The sequence below is a fragment of the Rana temporaria genome, chromosome 2, assembly GCF_905171775.1.
Source record: "Rana temporaria chromosome 2, aRanTem1.1, whole genome shotgun sequence".
Classification (NCBI taxonomy): Eukaryota; Metazoa; Chordata; class Amphibia; order Anura; family Ranidae; genus Rana; species Rana temporaria.
In genome coordinates this window covers 326431530-326444852 of record NC_053490.1, presented here as the reverse complement: position 1 = coordinate 326444852, position 13323 = coordinate 326431530, and positions in this window count along the sequence as shown.

The following is a 13323-nucleotide window of genomic DNA, read 5'->3' as shown; positions in this document are numbered from 1 at the left end:
CCATTTAAATTCTTATCTCTGTGCCTTGTTAAAATTTGAAATGCGGCATAATTTAATAAAGGACAGTTACAAACATTTTTAATGCAAAAAATGTATTTCTGCATTTATACCAAGCCAATTCTAACAATATGAATGCTTCCCATATTTAGTAAAACAGTGAAAATTACAGTAATGGTTTGCTATAGCAACCAGCCAAATATTGGTTTACTATAGACAATTCAGTGCATGATATAAGAAAGCTTGCCAGGGATTGGAGCACTACATGGAGCCTTTTTAACACAAATGCCTGTTTGTAATGTTAACCCTCCATTTTCAATACTTTAAGTCAACCAACAATTGTGCAAATCTGTAAAGTCAGAAGTCCTTATATGTAGTCTTCTGGGTCAATGACCAAAATATTGAAGCAAAGGGGTTGGTGTGAAAGTCAACTAGAATTTTATTAAGCGGTTCTGTTAAAACTCCATTGCCGATTTCCTAAATGCTACATGATTGGCTGTCATGCTGATCCCGTTTTTAACTGGGAACAAAAAGGGCAATTGGGAGGTTCAGTTTCGCTCCAACCCATCTTGTGTATTTGCTCCAAGTCAATGATTCAAACATAGAAACCAGAGATACCAAGGTGACTTCCATCTTTTAAAAGGAGTTTGGCAATGGTGGCTTCATGTTTCCCTCAGTATAGATCTTCTTAAAGTAATGTTAAACTTTCAGGGTTTTGTCCCTTTAAAATAACAAACCTGGCATACTTGCCTGCTCTGTGCAATTGTATTGCACAGAGCAGCCCTGCTCCTCTTCTGGGGTCTGGTGCTCCTGGCTCCTCCTCTTTGACGAGTGCCCCCATAGGAAGCTGCTTCCCATGGGGGCACTTTTGCGTGATTTGCTTCCAGGGCGACTCTGCTCCACCCCGCTGGCTGCTATCAATCTGCAGTGAGGTGGAACATAGCCAGGAGCACCACAGCTGGATTAGGCTCAGGTAAGTTATACGTGGGGGCTGGGGGGCACACATGCAACACAGGTTGTTTACCTTATGCATTAGGGTAAAACCTTAAGAGTTTACAACAACTTTAAAGTGATACTGTTTAAATTTACATTGTCCCTTCTATTTCTGTATGTGGATGATGGCAATGTAAACTGTTTTAAGTTGTCATACAAATATTAAAATCAAATCTTTATTATATTTTTAACAAGAACATGGTGTGGATAGATTTCTACCAGTCACAGGTTACGTCCAACCCCTCCAGCCTGTCTCTTTGAATAACAGGGAGGTGAAGCCACCATTAATCTAGATGTAGTATCCTGCCCCCATTGTGTTTACCATAACTGGTTGGTGTTCATGGAGGAGGGAGGGAGTGAGTGGGCTGTCATTTACCACTGTGTATAGACCCACATATGTGACTCTAAAGTCCCATGGGCTGCTCAGATGTGATGGGAAGGAAATGCTCAGCATAGAAACGCACTAAAAACAGTTCAGAGTTGCCACTACAGCTACAAAATCCCTAGCTGAATTGGGGACATGAACAGAAGTTGGAAAGAGAGCGCAGCAGGATCAACCAGGTCTTTTGCAGAAAACAAATCGCTGAGCGAGTATGAACTGCATGTAATACACCATTTATTGATAATGGTGGTGTGTGTGTGGGTTTTTTTTTTAAATGATGTGGGTTTAGTGACACTTTTTTAAAAAGTACCTGAATTGTCTTTTCAATGTTAATGACTACCAAGATGGCCACCTCAACACAAAGCATGGCAAGAGGCAGGGCTTTACTACTCCATGTCAGAGCTGAAGCCTGTTGGAAGAATGTAAACGGAGGGAACATCTATTTGGGAACACATTCATGAATTTATATAGTATTAATATGTTACTGTCTCTTTAAATATTTGAGGTGAATTTTTGGCCAATGGGAGTTCATGGAAAATTCTAGAATTCCTGGGGAAGAGCTTCCAGTCATTTGCACAGTTGGTGAAGCCTTGGCAAAAAGAGCTGCCCTCCCTTCCTACCCTTGTTGCTGGTCACCCTGGGTAGCTAGCTGGGACGCATTTTGTTATTTTCGTTCAATATGGCTCGATTTTCCAATAACTTGGCTTTTATATAGATTTAAATATTTACTTTTATTTTGGTTGAATAAATACATATTCATGAATTGTTCAACTGAAAACCAATAAAGTGCCGTGGTTATTATCTGCCAATATTTGTTGTGTTTTTATTTTATGGCTCTATTGGGGGGGGAAATTGTTCTGTTTGGGGGGGGGGGGGGTGGGCTACCTGCAATCCCCAAAAAGGCCTCAGCAAAGGTTCAGAAAACACAGATCTGCAGAATTCATGAAGAAGAGCACAGAAATGTTTGCATGAATGTTTTCAAGTACAGCTTTCGTTGCTCTCCCATAAGTCCTCATGAAAGAAATGAGCATTACAATAGTGACACACTGTGACAGGCACACAAAGTTCTCTACTATCTTTCAAGAGCAATTGCAGGCAAAAGGCACATTTTTCAGGGTTTGGCTTGGGCACAATAAAGATTTCTAGATGTTCCATAGAACATAGTAAATCATTACCTTTTGCATTAAAGAGGAAGTAAACCCTCTTTAAAAAAAATCAGAATGACCCCACCACCCCCCCCCCCCTCCCCACCGCACCTCAGCGGTGCTTGTTCCTCTCCTCCCATCACCGCCATCTTGCCGCTCGTATCACGGCTGCGGCGCTGTGACTGGCCGGAGCCCTGATGATGTCACTCCTGCACATGCGTTTGGGTACCGCCACTAATGGAATGATAGTAACGACACGCTCAGTGCACCTGCGCGCCGTTGTCTACAGACCATCCCTTTTGGAAATATCTCCTAAACCGTGTAGGTTTAGGAGATATTTCTTGCACCTACAGGTAAGCCAATGAGCCGGTTCACACTGCGGCGGCACGACTTCGGGGGCGACTCTGCAAGTCATCCTGAAGACGACTTCAGAGGCGATTAGCAAAATGATTTCTGTATAGAAGTCAATGCAAATCGCCCTGAGCCGCCCCCGAAGTCGTACAAGAACCTTTTTCTAAGTCGGAGCGACTTGCGTCGCTCCTATTGGAACGTTCTATTGCATAGAATGGGAAGCGACTCGCCCCAGTGTGAACCGGCTCTTAATCTAGACTTACCTGTAGGTCTAAGTGGTCTGTTTAAGGTCCACTTTATGTGTGTGTGTGTGCCATCAAACCAGTTTAGCGAATGACAGATTACTTTATTAGTTCTATGAAGAGGAATGTTCAAATGCCTGAAGCCTATATGTCAGATCTCAAATTTTGCACTCGCTTACTCGTGTTTTGCGAGTGAAAAATTAGGTCTGGTGAGGAGCTGGGAGTGGGGGGGGGGGGGGGCAAGCACTGCGGCGGGCGGCGTCGGGAGCTGTTCTCCCCGCGATCCTCCCAATGGCAGAGAACACGGAGGAAGAGGAGAGCCGCGGATTGCAGCGTGGTATATCCCGCTTTTTAGAACTAACATTTCCTCCGCTCCGCTTGTTCACACATCCCCACCTCCTCCTGACCCAGAACCTGTAATAGACAGAATGCGGGTTCAATGCTGGGATGTGTTGTCTATAACAGACGTGGGGTCAGGAGGAGGCGGGCTGTGTGAAAGAGCGGAGGAAATGTAAGTCCTAACAGCGGGCTATACCGCTCTGCGAACAGCAGCTCTCCTCTTCATTCTCTCATGATCTGCAAACGGGGGGAGCACGATGACTCTGCAATGGGGGGGGGGGGGGGAGGGCACAATGACTCTGCGATCGGAGGCAGTGAGGCTGCATTGATAAGCACAGGTGAGGCTGTGCTGAAGGAAACTGATAAAGTTGTTAATATTTATTTCTGTAACTTAATTCTGCATAAAACATTTAAGTGACATTTCCTGAGATCATTTATGAGGGTGTGATTACTGGCAGAATTAGGGGCGGAGCAGGGTAGGGGTTGGGTGGGGCAACTGGTGTCGAGTAACCCTTGAGGCCTGGCTAGTGGCTCAAGACTTGAAATTTTGAGCCCTCCTATATGTCATGGTAAATGCAGCGTTTAATTTCTGGTGACATATTTTATTTTCCATTTTAATCTTCGTTTAACCGATTCCCGACCGGCTAACGCAGATATACTGCGGCAGAATGGCTCTCCTGGGTGAAATCCTGTACATATATGGCTTCGCCCAGGAGAGCCACCAGAGAGCACGCAAGCCCGCTACACAGTGGGGGGGAATTTTAAGCGTGTGGCCGGCAGGCGCAATCTCGTGCAGGAGTGGCAGCACGTGTGTGTGTGTTTAAACGCAAAAATCCTCATGCTATCTGAGGAGAGATGACCGAGCGAGTGTTTCTACAAAGTATAAACCACGATCTGTCAAATCTCCTAGTTAATCCCATGCCCCCCCACAGTTAGAACCACAATAGGGAACACATTTAACCCTTTGATTGCCCCCCCAGTGTTGACCCCTTCCCTGCCAGTGACATTTGCATAGTAATCGGTGCATATTTATAGCCAATGGTCCCAAAAAAGTCAAAGTACCGCAAAAAATCGCAGATCACCGCTGCTACTAGTAAATAACACCATATTAATGCCATAAATCTTTCCCATAGTTTGTAGATGTTATAACTTTTGCGCAAAACAATCAATATACACTTATTGCGATTTTTTTTTTTTTAACAAAAATATGTAGAAGATGTTTTTTTATTATATATTTATTATCCCAGAAAGTTATTTATTTTTCAAAATCTGTGCTTTTTTTTTTTTTTTATAGTGCAAAAAATAAAAACCACAGAGGTGATTAAATACCACCAAAAGAAAGCTCTATTTGTAGGGGGAAGACATAAATTATGTTTGGGTACAGTGTCGCACGAGTACACAATTGTCAGTTAAAGCGACGCAGGGCGGTATCACAAAAAAATGGCCCGGTCAGGAAGTTTGTAAATCCTTCTGGGGCTGAAGTGATATTTTTTTTTTTCCAAGGGGTGTGATACCAAAAAACTAAAATCAGTCGCTTCCTGTAACCATCAATGAGTTTTACACCTCTCTACTAGAATTTTGGACCACTCTTCTTTCGCCAACTGCTCGCTCAGATTGGAAGGGTTCCTTTTCCAAACTACGGTTTTGAGATCTCTTCACAGGTGCTCTATGGAATTTAGATCTGGACTTATTGCTGGCCAGTTCAGTACTCTTCAGCGCTTTGTATTAAACCATTTCTTGGTGCTCTTTGATGTGTGCTTTGGGTCATTGTCCTGCTGTAAGACCCATGGCCTCTGACGGAGACCCAACTTTCTGACACTGGCCCCCTACATTGCCCCCAGATTTCAAAATGCCATGCACATGGTCATCCAGTGCCTGAAATAGCAAAGTAACCCCCAAAACATTAGTGAATCTCCAGTCATTGCAATCTTTGATACATTTTTCTCTTTCATCCACATCCAGGGAGATTAGCTACAGTGCCATGGGCTGTAAACTTCTTGACAATTGTGTGCGCAGTGGATACAGGAACATTAACCACTTGCCGACCAGCACAGGCACTTTTACGTCAGCAGAAGGGCGCGGACAGGCAAATGGGCGTCCCTTTAAATTTGCCGCTGTGTGCGCGCGCACGTGCCCCTGCTGCGAGCTCCATGACCGCAGACTTGATGTAAGCCGGTGTCCCGTGATCGTGTCACAGAGCGGCAGAATGGGGAGATGCCTGTGTAAACAAGGCATCTCCCTGTTCTGCCTAGTGACAGAACACTGATCGTCTGCTATCTCTCATCAGGAGCAGTGATCAGTGTCTTGTCACAGTAAGCCCCGTCCCCACACAGAATCACTCCCTAGGACACACTTAAAGGAACACTAAAAAAACAAACCCGTTATACTTGCCTCCACTGTGCAGCTCGTTTTGCACAGTGTCCCCTAACCCTGTCTTCTGGGGTCCCTCGGCGGCTGTCTCTGGTCCTCCCCGCAAGAGCGTTTCACCTTCATGGTGGAAAGCTTTTGCGAACGCGCTCCCGTGATACAGCGGCGGGCATAGCAAAGTGGTGAATTATCTGACCGAAATGCAGGGGTGCCAATATTTTTGTGCTTTGTGTAAAAAGATTACTACAATCGATATTTATCCTGGGTCAAGGTCACTGCTCTGAAGAATAAAAACTAGCGCTGTCCCGATACCAAGCATTTCTCTGAGTACTTGTACTCGGGAAAAATGCTCCGATGCTTCACCTGATACCTGACTGTCCCTGTATCTTCCCCAGTTCCCCCATCCGTGCTGCTGCTGTCCTCCTCCGTTCTTCTGCTCTCCCCCTCCACGCTCCGTGTCCCCCCTCTGTGCTAATGCTGTCCTCCGTCACCCTCCATATCCTCCTCTGCCGGGATGGAGAGCGGAGTTAGGAGCCGCTAAACCCGTCTCCTACCTTTTCCGAATGATCACTGACTCTGTCCATTCATATAAATGAAACATCGTAACCTGTGTTTACGATTCTTCAGTTTATGAATGGAAAAGAGCCTCTGTCTGCTGTCCATTCATTTTCACTGCATCTGTGTCCTTAATCCCTTTCTGTCTCAAAGGGGAGATGTCAGGGGTCTGTTAAGACCCCCGATATCTCACCAAAGCCCCCCAACAGGGCTAAAAAAAAAAAAAAAAAAATTGCAATACAAAATAATTAATTGTAAAAAAATAAAATAAAAATACTGCCACGTGCCACTGTCACATGACATAAAAAAAAAGTATCAGTATCGGCGAGTACTTGGAGCTACATGATGTAGCACTGTACTTTTGGCCCACTGCTGCTGTTAGTCGCTCTAGTCTTGTTTATCCTCCCTCCTATGTAGAATGTCTTGTGTTCGGTTAACTTTACAGATCTAGACAGAAAACCCTTGATTGCCCAGACAATGTCCAAAGAATGCAGTCATCTCTCTTCTGCCAAATGAGGCAGAGGAAAAAGATTTCTCAATGTAAATGAAAGGCCGACACCACTTTTGGCAAAAAGGATGGAACAGGTTGTAACACGACTCTGTCGTGGTGAAGGATAAAGTATGGTTCCCTGCATGAAAGGGCCACCAATTCCGACACCCTTCTAGCAGAGGTGATAGCCATCAAAGGCTATCTTGCGTGACAGCAAGTCTAATAGAATTTCCTTAATAGGTTCAAATGGTTGTAAAAAATGGTAAGCTGCGCTGCAATAAATGAATGTAAACACAGATTGTCACAACCAACCGTGTATGGTAGATGACTATTGTCTAACATATATAGCTATAAAGTGACAGCAATAGTGCATGAAAAACAATATATGCTACAACACAATTGTGCGTGAAAACAGAGTCCAAATAATTGTGACATTCACAGCTGCAAAACTGGTGGATATCCCATTCGGATCAAAGATGCACCCAAAGTGTGTTAAAAGATAGTCCAGGGAGCAGAGTCAGATGGTAGAACAGAAGACACCTCCACCTCTAATAAAGGTTCTGCTTACCGACTCCCATGGATCTTTTGTGAAAAGATCATTAACGCATATGGCTCTATGCCAGGCTTAATCCTGTAGTTCCTCTGTTACTCCTCCGCTTTGCAATACACTTGTACAGTGATATGTCAGGTCTCCCCGCACGGATTCCAAATCCGGGAGTGAAAAAGCAGAAAAGCCAACATAGGGCAGTATTGTATGTAAAAGGCAATTTATTAACATAAAAAAGATTACACTCACATGCCGAATGATATCAAATAGCGTGGTAAAGTTTAAAATCCGTGCGGGGAGACCTGACATATCACTGTACAAGTGTATTGCAAAGCGGGAGTAGTAACAGAGGAACTACAGGATTAAGCCTGGCATAGAGCCACATGCGTTAATGATCTTTTCACAAAAGATCCATGGGAGTCGGTAAGCAGAACCTTTATTAGAGGTGGAGGTGTCTTCTGTTCTACCATCTGACTCTGCTCCCTGGACTATCTTTTAACACACTTTGGGTGCATCTTTGATCCGAATGGGATATCCACCAGTTTTGCAGCTGTGAATGTCACAATTATTTGGACTCTGTTTTCACGCACAATTGTGTTGTAGCATATATTGTTTTTCATGCACTATTGCTGTCACTTTATAGCTATATATGTTAGACAATAGTCATCTACCATACACGGTTGGTTGTGACAATCTGTGTTCACATTAATTTATTGCAGCGCAGCTTACCATTTTTTTACAGTTATCACCTATGTTTATCTGACATATTTTTGTTGCAGCAGCTATTTTCACTTTATGTGTAATAATTGATCACCATTATTACATAGTTACACAGACCTGCGCAGTATTTTTTTCCTATAGGTTCAAATGGTTGTTTCGGTAACACAGTCAACACCAAGTTCAAATCAAGGACACATAGGTGACCTAATGGGGGGAAGTGAGTTGCCCCTTGCATAAAATGTTTGGATCAGTGAATGAGAGGCTAAGGGCCTTTGGAAGAATATTAATAGGGCGAAAACTTAACCTCTAATTGTACTCAAGCCAATTTGATTTCTACAGCTGACTGTAGAAAAATAGATTTTTCCCAATCACGTATTTTCGTGGATGCCATTTTTTGTCTTCACACCAAGCAATATGTCTTCCAGACTTTATAGGAGATCTTCCTAGTGACAGGTTTTCTAACATTTTACTAGGGTAGACACCACTGGTCCCTTGATGCCACGGTCCTTTAACACCCTGCCTTCAATAGCCATGCCGTCAAATTTGGAGACTGCAAATTGGGTTGGAATATAGGACTTTGAGACTGTAGATTGGGGCGCCATGGAAGCGTCCATGGCCCATCTATTGTTAGTCTCACAATCTCCAGGAACCAAGGCCTTCTGGACCTGTCTGGTGCCACCAGAATGACCAACTCCCTCTCTCTAAATCCTGTACAACAAATGTGGAAGGAGAGGGACCAGAGGAAAAGCATAAACCATGGAACTACCAGAGCTTGCCAGAGGATCTCTTGTTCAGGACACAAACTGCTATAGCTTGTTAAACCTGGATGCCAGTAGGTCGACCTCTGGCCATTCCCAATGTTGGCAAATTTCCTGGAACCCACCTGGGTGTAGGGACCATTCCTCCAGGCAGATTTGCTGGCAACCGATATAATTCTGTCTTCCAGTTCTCTACTCCCAATATATGGACTGCCGATAGAATAGGCACATGTCCCTCTGCCCAGGCTAGTCTGTAGTTCATCTCTATCGCTGAACGACCTGTCCAGGACTGTAGGGCCAGTCGCTCTGCCCGTAACTCCAGGACATGGATGGGCAGAATCTGTCCTTGACCATTTCCCTTGAGCTCCCCAGCCTGAGAGACCGGCATCTGTAGTCAGCACTAGCCAAGTTACTTACTGGGAGAAAGGACTATCCCTTTCATAGGTTCTAATCCTGCAACTACCAGTTTAGGCTTAAAAATGTGCCCGAGGAGATAAGCACATTAGATAATCCAGAGCTTGTTCTCTCCTGTTCAAAGCCAACAAGATGTCTTGAGAGGCCTGGAATGGAACCGAGCATAGGGCACCACATCGGAGGAGGATACCATCCTCCCTAGAAGACTCATACAGAGCCAAATTGAGTGGGTAAGCTGGTTGTGCGCCGGAACGTTTGTGCGTACGCACGTAGGTGCATGGTCCCGGCAGACGGGCGTGACTATTTGTGCACGACACAAATCTTTGTGCGCCCAGATAAAGGCTACTGCACGCGTACGACAAAGCCGCGTTCACCATGGCCATACTGCCAAGTCCAGCGGTGCTTTTGCAAAATGCCACGACCACCAAACAGCCACTGCTGCGCACAGTGGCGATCTTGCAAATGCACGCGTCATGGCCGCCAAACAGCAACTGATCACAGTGGCAATCTTGTGAACGCACCCACCTTGCAGACACTGGTAAAAAAAAAAAAACACTGATGCGCTTCCTGTATGGGAGGAGTTATATAGGGGATCACTTCCTGTCTAAAAACTTTGGTCTACCAGTGTCCATTCACCTAATGAAGTATAACCCAGCAGGTAATGAATATTAGCCTGACTGTGTCCCAAGATTTATGAAAAATATATTATTTGGCAGCATGGGGTGCGCTTTGGAAAATTTTACAAACTATGGGCCAGATTCACAGACAAAGTACGCCGGAGTATCTGCCGATACTCCGGCATACTTTCAAATTTGCCGCGTCGTATCTTTATTTTGAATTCACAAAGATACGACAGCATTTGGCTAAGATCCGACAGGCGTACGGCTTCGTACGCCTTCGGCTCTTAGGATGCAATACTTTGGCGCCCGCTGGGTGGAGTTCGCGTCGTTTTCCGCGTCGGGTATGCTAATTAGCTGTTTACGGCGATCCATGAAGGTACGCGCGTTCGTGGCATTCTCTTACGTCGTCGCTAGTCGGCTTTTCTTGTCGCAAGGTTACGGCTGCTATTTAGTACACGCCCCATTTGAATTAGACAGGCCTGCGCCGGACGGCTTTACGCTACGCCAACGTAAACGGGATACGTTACGCCACCGTAAAAGTACATGTATCTGGCCCTATGGTCCTTGTGGCTGGATACCCCTGGTCTATCATCGGCTGAGTTGGTATTGAATCGACTACTGACTGATAGCATATATACCTTTTTTTTTACCTAGCCTACATTATTAAAGATAGTGGTGTGTACTAAGGTGCTAATAGGTTTCAATATCACAATGGGGGGGGGGGGTCGACATATGCTGATCTACCTATATTAACCCTTGAAAATGTATTTAAATTGCAAATTGTGATGTACCTGTATGATGTGTACGCTCTAAACTTGTGCCTGTTTAATACAGTTTTTTTTCTTGAGAAACACCCCCCTTATTATGCATGGACATGCTCCACACAGTAGACCTAGCATTTCATAAACCTGTAAATATTTGACATCATATACTCTACATTTCTCCATCTTGCTTTAGAAATCCAATACTAACCTATGCACCTAGCAAAATAGACGTATTAATACTCTGACATGTACCATTGACCTAGTTTGTCGCATTTCCCCCCCATGTTACTAGATCGCAACTGGTATGTATGTACATACAATCCGTTTCATTGTTACCCTGGGATTTCCATTCCAAGCTTTTTTTTTTTCTGTACCCCAATTTGAGAAATATATATATATATAACCAAAAACAAATTAAATTAATTTCTTATCAATTTAAACTAGTATTCAAAAACTAGCAGAGTGATACCACAATCAAATCTAAAATGATGGTGGCAGTTTGCCTCCTTGATGCAGTGTCTGAAAAATTGCTGTCAATTATGTTGCCTTGTAATTTTTGAATGGTACTCCAAAGCATCTTCACAATGCAGACTAATGCACTGCATCACAAAAAAACGTGCTGGTCTATTGTGCATTCTGGTGTGCGAGACATACTGCGCATTAACGCAGGCAAAAATGTGAGAGGGCCCTAAAAGAAAATTCTTAGTACCAAAACATTTAGCATTTTATTATTACTAGACTCTGAATTATTAGTCATTTCTGAAAAGTTTACCTAGGACTAAACACACCTCTATTGTGTATAAACTCAACTGATTTGGATTGCACCTCCTCCAAGCAAGAAAAAAAACGCACAAATTAAAATACATGTTTGCATTTATTTTTTCATTGTACATAAGTTTATTTTTAATTTTACATTCGAAAAGTCTTGCGTGTCGACTTCCATCTTTTACAGGCAGTCAGGCAGAGAACAGAATACAAAACAGACAGACCGACAAATAAACAGAAAGTTATCTTACAATTAGAAGCTTTATTTGTATAAAGGAATTTTAAAAGGCAAAAAGTGTTGGACACAAGCTGAAGGTCTCCACAAGATAAAGCTAATCTGAATCATTTCTTTCAAAGCATGAAAAGAAAAAAAACTTTCAGTAGACAAAGCACAGACAGGTGGGTTTTGAAACACGGTAAATCCATCTATCAAAATGCTGGTGTATAATGTGTGCATTATTTAGCAATAGTACAAGGATGAGGTTTGTTCAGGGAAGCAGAAAAACGAGAAGCAAAATGGTTTACAGGACAGGCTGAGGAATATATAAAAAAAAAAAAAAAAAAAAGTGATGTTACCCCCTCCAATATGAAAGTGACGCTGGAACATCAATATGGCAGACAAAGTATGTTGGTGCCACAGTGTGTGCAGAATAATGCCTTTACAGCTTGAATATGACAAAGCTACAAGTCTTCTAATAAAGCAGACACTTAAATAGAATATTTTATTCAACATTACAGCAATAGAAAACTATGCCCTTGTGCAGTCTGTGGTTGTGTCAATGACCACAGAGGTATTCAAGTCACAATTCATGTCAATCAAGTTTTTGATTGGTTTACTAGGGGAACGAATGCGATTCTCTCAAAAAAACATAGCTGCAGTGGAGATTCAACTGCAAACAAGGAAAAAAAAAACAACCAATAAGCTGCTCTCTTTTATTGTTTTAGTCAGTGCTATGAACCTATGACTTCTTTCCCCAAATCTTCCCATATGAAACCTTGTGAGATTTTGGCACAATCCTGTTTAAACAGCTAAACCATGCAAGGGGCTTTTATCAAACATTTGCCCATCTATTCAAATGCCACCAACTTCTGGCCACACTTACACTAAAAGGGCCACTATTCTATCCTTTCCATCACTTAGAGGCAACGTTAAAGCGGGAGTTCACCCATTTAAAAAAAAAAAAAAAATCTCCCCTTAGCTTCCTGCTCGTTCGGTCTAGGGGAATCGGCTATTTATATTAAAATATGTGCAGTACTTACCCGTTTTCGAGCTGCATCTTCTTCCGTCGCTTCCGGGTATGGGTCTTCGGGAGCCGGCGTTCCTTCTTGAGTGACAGCCTTCCGAGAGGCTTCCGACGGTCGCATCCATCGCGTCACTCGTAGCCGAAAGAAGCCGAACGTCGGCGCGGCTCTATACTGCGCCTGCGCACCGACGTTCGGCTTCTTTCGGAAAATCGTGACGCGATGGATGCGACCGTCGGAAGCCTCTCGGAAACCTGTCAATCAAGAAGGAACGCCCATTCCCGAAGCCCATACCCGGAAGCGACGGAGAGGATGCGTCTCGTAAACGGGTAAGTACTGCACATATTTTAAAATAAATAGCCGATTCCCCTAGTAATAACGAGCAGGAATCTAAGGGGGAAAAGTGCCCTCTAAGGGTGAACCCCCGCTTTAACTTGCACAATCATAGAATAACTCCTACTGCTATAAACAGAATTTTGTTAGCACAAAGGTTACTGTCATAATAAAAAACAGACCCAACGCCTATAAAATATATATATGTAAAGTAGTGTAAAAAGGGCATTAAAGATCACTAGCAACTTAAATTGTTGTTGTGAAGAGTTTCTTAAATGCAGTAAAAGGAAACTGCTGTA